Raw genomic sequence first — 8,761 nt, 5'->3', positions numbered from 1 at the left:
CTCCTTTACAACTGCAATGTTAGACAAGAATCCTATGTACAATTGTTTGAGAGCTAAGTGCCACAGAATACAGTGGGATTTACTTCTGTATAAACTCGGGTTACCATATTTTGAAAAACAAAAAAGAGGACTTATCTCCCAACTGACTACATCAAACAAGTGATGATGACTATGACAAATCTCATTTTAAAGACCCCTCCTATTTGAGCTGTGATCATCGCTACTAACTAGGAATGTTCCTAACCTTCCCCCCAAAATGGAACATTTTAATCAGTTTTTTAAAAAGAGAGTCCAAAAGACGATGGACACCAAAAAAAGAGGACATCTGATAATCAAAGTATAAGCACTCATAGGTTTGCACTGTTGGTGTCATGCAGTGATTCCTTACCTTTTGGTATGGTGAACCACAGGCCCAATTTACTTGCTATGGTAATCTAATTTAAAACAGCATGCACAAATCAGTACAACTGCAAATGCCTGGGATCCACCCGTACACCCACTTTTGCATCAGACCTCACAGATTTAGAAACGCTGGCGTAGTGGATAGTAACTGGAGGGTTTTTGAGTACCAGCGACTTGGCGCCGGCTCCAAGGTAATGGCAAGGCCAGAGAGACGCAGCGGAACCAACCGCTTTGGTAGATTTTCCTCCCTCTATTGGTCAACCTCGCGCTGCAGCTGAGAGACAAGCAAGTCCCGCCCCCACGAATGGAACTGCTGTTCAGTGCCTCCGCAGCCTCTAGCCAATCAACAGCGGATAATATGAGGGAGAGTGGCGTCTTTAGGAGCCTATGGCGGCATTGCAGTCATATACCGGGGAGCCGCCAATAGCGCGCTCCTTTCTCATTACCGCTGTTAGCGGCTGTAGCAGGAGACGCTAGTAAGCTGCGAGCGAGCGGTTTTTTCTCGGGTAGCGGCAGCAGAAGAGTAGAGGGAGGATTCTGAGCGGGTGGGGCCAGCCGGCGAAAGTGGTGGTGGTGGTGGTGAGGAAAGTCGGCAGGAGTCGCCCCAGCGGCTACGCAGGGCGCGGGAGGCTCCATCCGTTGCGCGGGCCGGCTGGCCTGAGGTGGGGGCGAAGGCGGTCCGGTGCTGAGGGGCTCTCGGCATTCGCAGAAATACGGTAGACAAAGACATGGGTGGCTGACCGTTGGAAGGAGGATGGGAGGGAGCTTCCTGCTGGGCACGCGAGGTGTTCCATTATAGGATGGGCGGCGGGGGGAAGGGAGATGGAGTTCGAGCGGAGGGAGGCCCCGGAGGAGAAGGGACGGGAGGCCGCTGGTTGGGGGTGAGGGAGGGTTCTGGGGTGGAAGCGACACCTGGACGAAACAAAAAGGGGTTCTTGGCAGGTGAGGCGGGGGATTTTCTCAGTGCGTTGCGTGACCCTTTGTCAGGCGTCTAATGTTATTAATTAGAGACAGCCAGGGACTCAAAGAGCGCTCCTATGGCCCTGAATGATGGGTTCGGCTTGTTCAGTGCTGCTGTTAAATGTCTTCCTTTGATTAGAATAGCGCTCGGTTGGAGACAGAGAGAGAAAATGAGGGCTGAGCTCGCCCGCTGAATTGGGTGCTTGGATTTCGAGAGCAGTGAGGCATGGGGAACGGAACTTGCGGCGTGTGGGAAGGTCGGGCCGTGGGGCCAGAATCTGAGGTGGAGCGTGTGTTTCGGGAAGAGGGCAGAGGCAGTGCATGTGGTTTCTAGCAATGTCATAACTTTGACTTTGCTATGACAATACTGAGGATTTCCCCTCCTTCTTGGGAACAGTAAATAAGGTTCTTCATACATGCTCTCTCAGAAGGGGCCTGGGAGTTTTGCCTCTTGATGCTTCTTTGCCTGTGAATTGTAGGTTAATGACCGTCTAATATAACAGCTGTGGGGGTGTGTGTGTAAAGGGACAGGTTGAGGCTCTTAACTGTTTAGTACTATCTTTTACACAAATCATGAAGTTTCTAGTCAAAACATTTCAGAGGATTTTTAAAAGTGGCTCTCTAATTAGTAGTCATTTCCAGAAGATGAATATGTGCCCTAGTGTGGCTTGCTTGTCTTGTCATGACTTATTAATAGTGACTCCTACGAGAAGCAAACATCTGGTATTCCTGAAAGGTGGCTTTGTGGCACCTGAAAGACTGACGGATTTATTGTGGCATAGGCTTTCTAGGCTAGAGTTCATTAAATCAAGTACAAGAAAGTTCCTTGCCTTAATATTTGTTTGTATCCTGCACATCTTCCATAAAGAGCTTGAATAGGAGATAAGAAAAGTTCCCAGTCCTAGTGCTGATCAGCTGTATATCTGCTTTGCTGCATCATGTGTTTTACAACCATACCCTGGGACTTAGGTGGTACATGTGAAGGTGCACAAAAATTAAACACCATTATGTTCAACAGGAACTTATGCAGAGCCCAGATGTATGCAAACAAGAACAAAGTGACCCGTTCACAGCAATTTTGTTGCAGCCCTCTGTCTTTGCTATGCCTATTCCCCTGTAGTGGGGAGATTCCAGAGTTTGTTTTCCATGGCAGGTGTTGAGCTGATGTGTCTTATCTTGGGGGGGGGGGGGCAGTGTTGTTGCCACACTGTTGTTGTGAATATTCTGTACACTTGGATATGTATCCAGTATTGCATATTGTGCTTCTTGTATGTTCTGTTCATTTAGCACTACTGTTTTTTTCTACGCTCGTATGCATATGGAAGCTCTAACCTGTGAAGTGAAAATAACTCTTTGTGTGTCTGAAAAGAAAGGCTCTTACTCACAGAAATGTATTCCATAATCTGTTAATGTTCAAAATGCGCTGAGATAAGACTTTTTGTGGGTGAGTTTGTTGGAAAGAACTAATGTAGCTAGTCCTCTGAATCTTGTCAGGAAGGGGGCAATACTCTTTCAATATTCATTGCATTTAACAGACATCTAGAAACTTAAAACATGTGAGAAGTGAGGCATATGTTGTAATTCATTATCAATTTATAGTGATTTGGTCATTTTTCAGTAATTTAGCTAGTTTTCAGTTCTAGAAGTTTGTAATTTGTGCCTGCAGACAGGTGCAGCCTGGAAAAACAATTAATACAAAAAGCAATGAAGCTTGAAAATTTGGTTGGATGTTTGCAGTTGGTCAAAATCAAATTCATTAATTATTTAGGCTGTCACTTTTATCTTAGAAGTAGTGATTATAAAGCATTTTGTATGTTGAAAAGACTAATATAGTATTGGTGCATTTCAGTATTCATGAAATCCCACTACAATATTATGTGATTGGATATTATCATTTAAGAAAGGGCAAATTGGAATAAATTCAGCGAACAGTTGTAAGGGAGATACAAAGTGTGAAGGAAAGACTAAAATAGTTGTGTGTATGATTCAAAAGAAAAGGTCTAAAACTTTTATCTTTAGAATTTTCATTATTTAAAAGTATGTTCAAAAGGAAGAACTGTTTCTTGTCCTGTGGTAGTATAGGGAAATGGCAATTTTAATGAAATAGAAAGATGCTGGGAAACAGTGTGAGCAACATGCTGAAAACCCATTGAGCAATGAAGAAATCTACTTAGGGGAAGCTTTGGAAAGAGTATGCTAGACTTGTCTTTTCAGTCTCCTGGTCATTCTTTTGTTAGCTGTTTCATTTTCCTTATAGTTTCAATTGCCATCCCATTACCCTGTTTTCCCAGTTACATTACCTGTGTAGTAATTTCAGAAACTATCTTGTTATACTTTCTGTACAAAAAGGTTCATATGGTTGCAAACAAAGAAATGATAAGTTATTAGAAGTATGGCTTCATGAGTATGTATTGGGCAAAACTATATAAGACTGGGCACTATTTTTATTACCCCCATGGGCAGTATCACTTCAAGCTTTTAATTTACTTTTTATGGAACTTCATATACTGTGGCTATCTAATATATATAACCCCCCAATGTATTGGCACTTTTGGGCTCTCCCATTGACCCGTACCACATCAGCCATTGGTGCATCAACCACCATCAATCACTCAAGAGAACTTGCATGCCATTGGCTGGGTCCACTCCTCTCTCCTGCCCACTGTCAGCCCCAGGACAGACGAGGACTGGGCCACTGAAGAAGCTGCTAGGCAGTAGTTGTTGCTAGGCAGCCAATCTTTGTTCTGTAAGTAAAAGGCAACCAAGCTTGATTCTGTCAGTAAAATGTGTGTATGTGGGCTTTCCTGGCCTCTTTTGGCCTTTGAGGGGAAACTCATTGGGGCCAGTCTTGACTAGGGCTACCAGTTCCAGGTTAGTGGGAAATTCCTGGAGATTTTGTGGTGGAGTCTACAGAAGCCAGAGTTTGAAGAGGGGGGAAGCCTTAGCTGAATATAATGACGCAGAGTCCACACTCCAAAGCAGTCATATTCTCTAGGGGGAGAGAGAGGTCTGTTGTCTGGATTTCAGTTGTGATGCCAGGAGATCTTCAGGCTCCACATGGTGGTTGGCTAACCTAGGCCTAACTGCTTGCTGCTGCTCGGAAGGAGATAGGGTTGCCAACTACAGGTTGGGAAATTCCTGGAAATTTGAGGAGTGAAACCTGGAGAGGGTAAGGTTTGAGGAGGGGTGGGACATCAGACAGGTACAATGCCATAGACTCCACCTTCCAAACCAGCCATTTCCTCCTGGTGAACCCTTGTTGCCAGTCTCTAAGTGAGGGTTGGAGAGCACTCAGAATTACAGTTGCTCCCCAGATGACAGAGATCAGCTCCCCTGGAGAAAATGGCTGCTTTGCAGGGTGGACTCTGTCATTATACCTACTGAGGTTGTTTCCCTCCTGCTTTGGTCCACACTGTGGTTTCAGACCAGTCACAGACTTTCAGCCAAACCTACCTCACAGGATTGTGCAGATCAAAAGGAGAAGAGGAGAATGATGTAAGCTGCTTTGGACTCCACTGTGGAGAAAGACTGTACTTTTCCTAAGTAAAGGCTGCAGGGAGGGGGGAGGAGATGGAAACCTGAAGTTAGAACAGTTGTCTTACAGAAAATGGCCTCCTTGGGTGAGTGGGAAGACACCAGGGTTGAGGGGAGTGAATGCCTTCACTTGGGTGAGTGTGTGGGAAGACAGCAAGGGTTGGGGAGACTCGCTCAGAGCCTTTTTTATTTGTATTTCCCCCCACAATAGGCCTTATTCCTAGTATTTATATAGTTTTAAACTTGGCCTTAAAGTGCAGATCAAAAAATCCTTGTAATGAGACACTCTTGGGACAAGGAGAATGTTTCAGAAAAATCTGTTTTCTGATTCTTGGGGGAGTTGAAAACCCTGGAAAAGTAAAACACAATGCCTTTGCTTGCATAGGTAGTGCTTGTTAGGGCAAAAATATGACTGAGTGGCATTTTGGTCTACCAGAGATAGAGGGGAGAGGAAATAAGGGCTGGAAGAGAGGGGGAAGATTAGAGGCCATTCAGCTCCAAGCTAGCCCCATTTAGTGAAGTCCCTTGGAATTAGCTGGTTGGTGAGAGTTTTAGAACTGGTCTGGGAGCAGAAAGGACATTTGGTGTATTCTTTCACCTCCAAGTCCACTGGAGTGGTGGTGAAGGGGGTCATAGGGAGTGGTTTAAGGCTGGGCAGTATGGAATAAAATCCCCAACAAGAGGGTTGAGGATAGAGCCAAGGGGCAAAAATGAGGGCCAGTGATGTTTTCTTTCTTTCCTACAAGTCCATATGAGTCTTGTACTTTCTTTCTGTATCTGTATAGAATGAAATTAAGTTTTCATAGTTTTCCACAATGTAAGGATAGCGCATGAAGTATTAGGCTTGCCAGTAGTTCTTAGAGAACAACATTGTTGCTGTGTTTGGAAATTATTATTAACATTTTGTCTTGCTGCTGCTCCTCTTTGTATCCCATTTTACCTGTCTATAAACTTCTGGCAAGTAGCATTTGACTTCATTTTTTGTGAACAGAATTGGAAACAATGCAAATATTTAAGATTTGCCTCTAAAAATTGCTTGTAGCTTGTTAATTTGTTGCAAACTGGTGATAATGGTGTTTAACATTCCACCACTATGTCTCTTTTGTGTTGCTTTTCTCTTTGAAGTATATGTATTGTATGCACTGAACGAATGTTGTTAATGCTGGAAGTAGCAGTCCTATCCAAAGTCTGTGGCCATTTTTGCACAGGTTATTTGTCCCAAGTTCACTGCTTTTGGTAAGTTAATTAGATTCTTATTGCTCTCCCACAGCATCATAGTGCATTCATGTACCAGTGGTGGTTTCCTAGCTTTTCTCTGATCTTTTTCAAATCTGCTTTGTTCTGAAGTTTTGAGAAAGGTCACAGTAAAACCTGACTGCTGCGTGGGTGTGGAAATTCAGGTTTTTTGGCCCACATGGCAGCCATTTTCTTGGATCCTGTCTCTGTGGCAGCCATTTCCTCTTCTAGTTATTGGTTTAAAAATATTTTTAAACAATCAGCACTAGAATATTATTGTGCTGGCTTCCAGGCTCCCTAGTATCAGGTGCCAACTTCCCCTTCCAACCATATGGCCCCTCCATTGGAGGGCCCCCAATCCGTCCCCTTTGCTCACTACCACTCTGAACAAGTAGTAGCATTGCTGCTGATCTTTTCACTTTTTCTCTCCCCTTCCCTCATATACCTTGCAGAGCAAAGGGGGTGGGGGGAAAGTCAAGAGGGCTCTGTCTCTCTGAGAGAGGGGCACATAAAAAGGGGGTGGGGGGAGCAGAGCTGCTGTGACTGCCCAGGCAAAGGGAGGTTAGCTTGTGCAACTCAAGCCAGGTTACAGTGCCAAGAGCCTTGGGCTGCCAAACCGGATGGCCCCCAGCCCCTCCAAACAACAAATCCTTCTGTGGGCCCCACCAAACATGAAATCCTGGCTACAGCCCTGGTGGGCTGGGAAGCCCGACTGAGGTTCACCTGCTTAACCAGAGCTAGAGTGTGTTGGTGGCTCTGCACCAGCTGTTGACTGTGAATCCTAACAAGTCTGCAGCTCATTATCCTGCTGGTCAGATTCTGTTGACTCGAGGTTGGTTGCATGGGTCTTTTCTTCTCTTGAAGAGTCTTTGCTATTGCTGAGCCCTAGCTGATTCATGACAGTTATGCTGATACATTGTTGGGGTAACAGTTGTAGCACATTGTCTGAATTCTTAGCTTTAATTAAAAAATACAAAAATCCCTAGTGGCCCAGGGCAAATGGGAGTGACTACTTCTGGAGAATTGGGGCAGGAGAACTCCCAAGAAATCTGCCATGTGAAAGCTCTATTGCTGCTGTTCTTTATTTGCAGCTGCACCAGCAGGGGGAAATGACAAAATCCCATCCCTGTGTAAAAGCCACCATTGGCAGTATATCAAGTACAGTTCCCTGTACAGCTATATAGAATAGTCTTATTCATGTGGTAGAATATTTTAAAGTATACTTTTATGGCAGCTGGAACATCATATTGATAATATGAATGATAAACTTGTTCAGTGCAGGGTTTTCCCCTGTTAGATAATATAATACTTGACCTTTGGAACTTTACATATGATGTATGGAAAGGTAAATAGAATTTCTGCCAATGTGTAATGCTACTATAATTGACTGGTAGCAGTGCCCATACTTGAATATTCTGTATTTCTAACTATTTTCAGGCTTATGGCTTCCTTTTTCCTGCAAGAATGTTGGACCCATTAAGATGGTCCACCCCAGGTACCTGATGAATTCTTATAGATTCTTATTATTGCTTGGGGATCATCCTACCTCAGTTGCTGGCAATTCTGTCAAGGCTGTGACCAGTGTCTGGAATTGGGAGATGGCACAATTGTCCCTAAGCATCTTCTCTCTAGAAAGACTCAAGCAATTTCCTTATTTTACTGGGACTCTGATAGCGATGAAATGGGTGGATCAATGATCAGAGCACGTATGGCAAAGAACTCTGAGACTGATCGAACAGGGTATTGAGCCAATATTGGAGCCTATTTTGTGGTAGTGATGACAGTGAAAAGGCAGTATTTCTCCACCACCATTGTTTGTATTTAATTATCAACTAAGCTGTTTTGTGTGGTTTGGGGATTCTTACATCATAGCCCCAAGAATTTGAACTCTAACAGCATGATGGCCAGCTATGGCCAGCTTACCTTTACTTTGATGACAAAATCACTTAGATCTGCCCAGCGTGAGATTCCAGTATGGATGAATGTCCAGATGATGTATCTTTGGCATCTTTCTGTCTGATTTATATGGATACTTTTCAGCTTGGGGATTCCAAGAATGGGGACAAGATCCTTGGACAGGAGAGAGCTACCATCTGTGAGAGTGGGAATTGTGCCATCTGTGCTCAAGGAGGCAGTGATTAGCCCTGGGTTTTTTTAATACCTCCTTAAGCCCTTGTGTGACAGAAAATTTCTCTGCTTATACTACATACATGGCCATACAATAATTATTCCAGCCAGTCTCCAATAATCTATTCTTGGCCAAGGTGCTAGAACAAGTTGTGGCCTCTCAGCTCTAGGAGTTCTTGAAAGAAACTGATTTTCTGGACCAATTTCAATCTGGTTTCAGGCTAGGGTTTGGATCAGAAACTGCTTTGGTTTGCATTGTTTGATGACCTTTGTGGAGAACTAGACCAGGAGGATTATGACCTTGCTAATTCTTCTGGATTTCTCAATGGTCTTCGATACTCATGACCATATTATCCTCCTAAGCAGCCTCTCAGCTCAGGGATGATTAGAGGGTGTTGTATTACAGTGGTTTGAGCTCTGTCTGGGGGATTGATCTCAGAATATTGGGGGATTCTTGCTCTGCCCCATGACCTGTGGGGTGCCACAGAATTCCATCCATATT

At 44.2% G+C, this 8,761-nt stretch overlaps 1 protein-coding gene across 8 annotated transcripts in view; it reads left to right on the top strand.

The window, feature by feature from the left end:
* The first annotated feature begins 728 nt into the window (after positions 1-728).
* FAR1 (fatty acyl-CoA reductase 1) overlaps positions 729-8,761 on the top strand; it is a 119,348-nt gene continuing 111,315 nt past the window's right edge. For 2 of the 8 annotated variants that reach the window (XM_060263145.1, XM_060263139.1), the window contains exon 1: positions 742-878. The gene's annotated coding sequence lies outside the window, so the exon portion shown is untranslated. Of the gene's footprint in view, positions 1,119-1,140; positions 1,345-8,761 lie in introns of those variants that run through there. The other 6 variants (XM_060263142.1, XM_060263143.1, XM_060263140.1 and 3 more) reach the window with 6 other exon arrangements.

This window comes from Heteronotia binoei, chromosome 21, assembly GCF_032191835.1.
Source record: "Heteronotia binoei isolate CCM8104 ecotype False Entrance Well chromosome 21, APGP_CSIRO_Hbin_v1, whole genome shotgun sequence".
NCBI classification, from domain to species: Eukaryota; Metazoa; Chordata; class Lepidosauria; order Squamata; family Gekkonidae; genus Heteronotia; species Heteronotia binoei.
The sequence above is the reverse complement of the archived record's forward strand: the minus strand, read 5'-3'. Positions and strand labels throughout refer to the sequence as shown.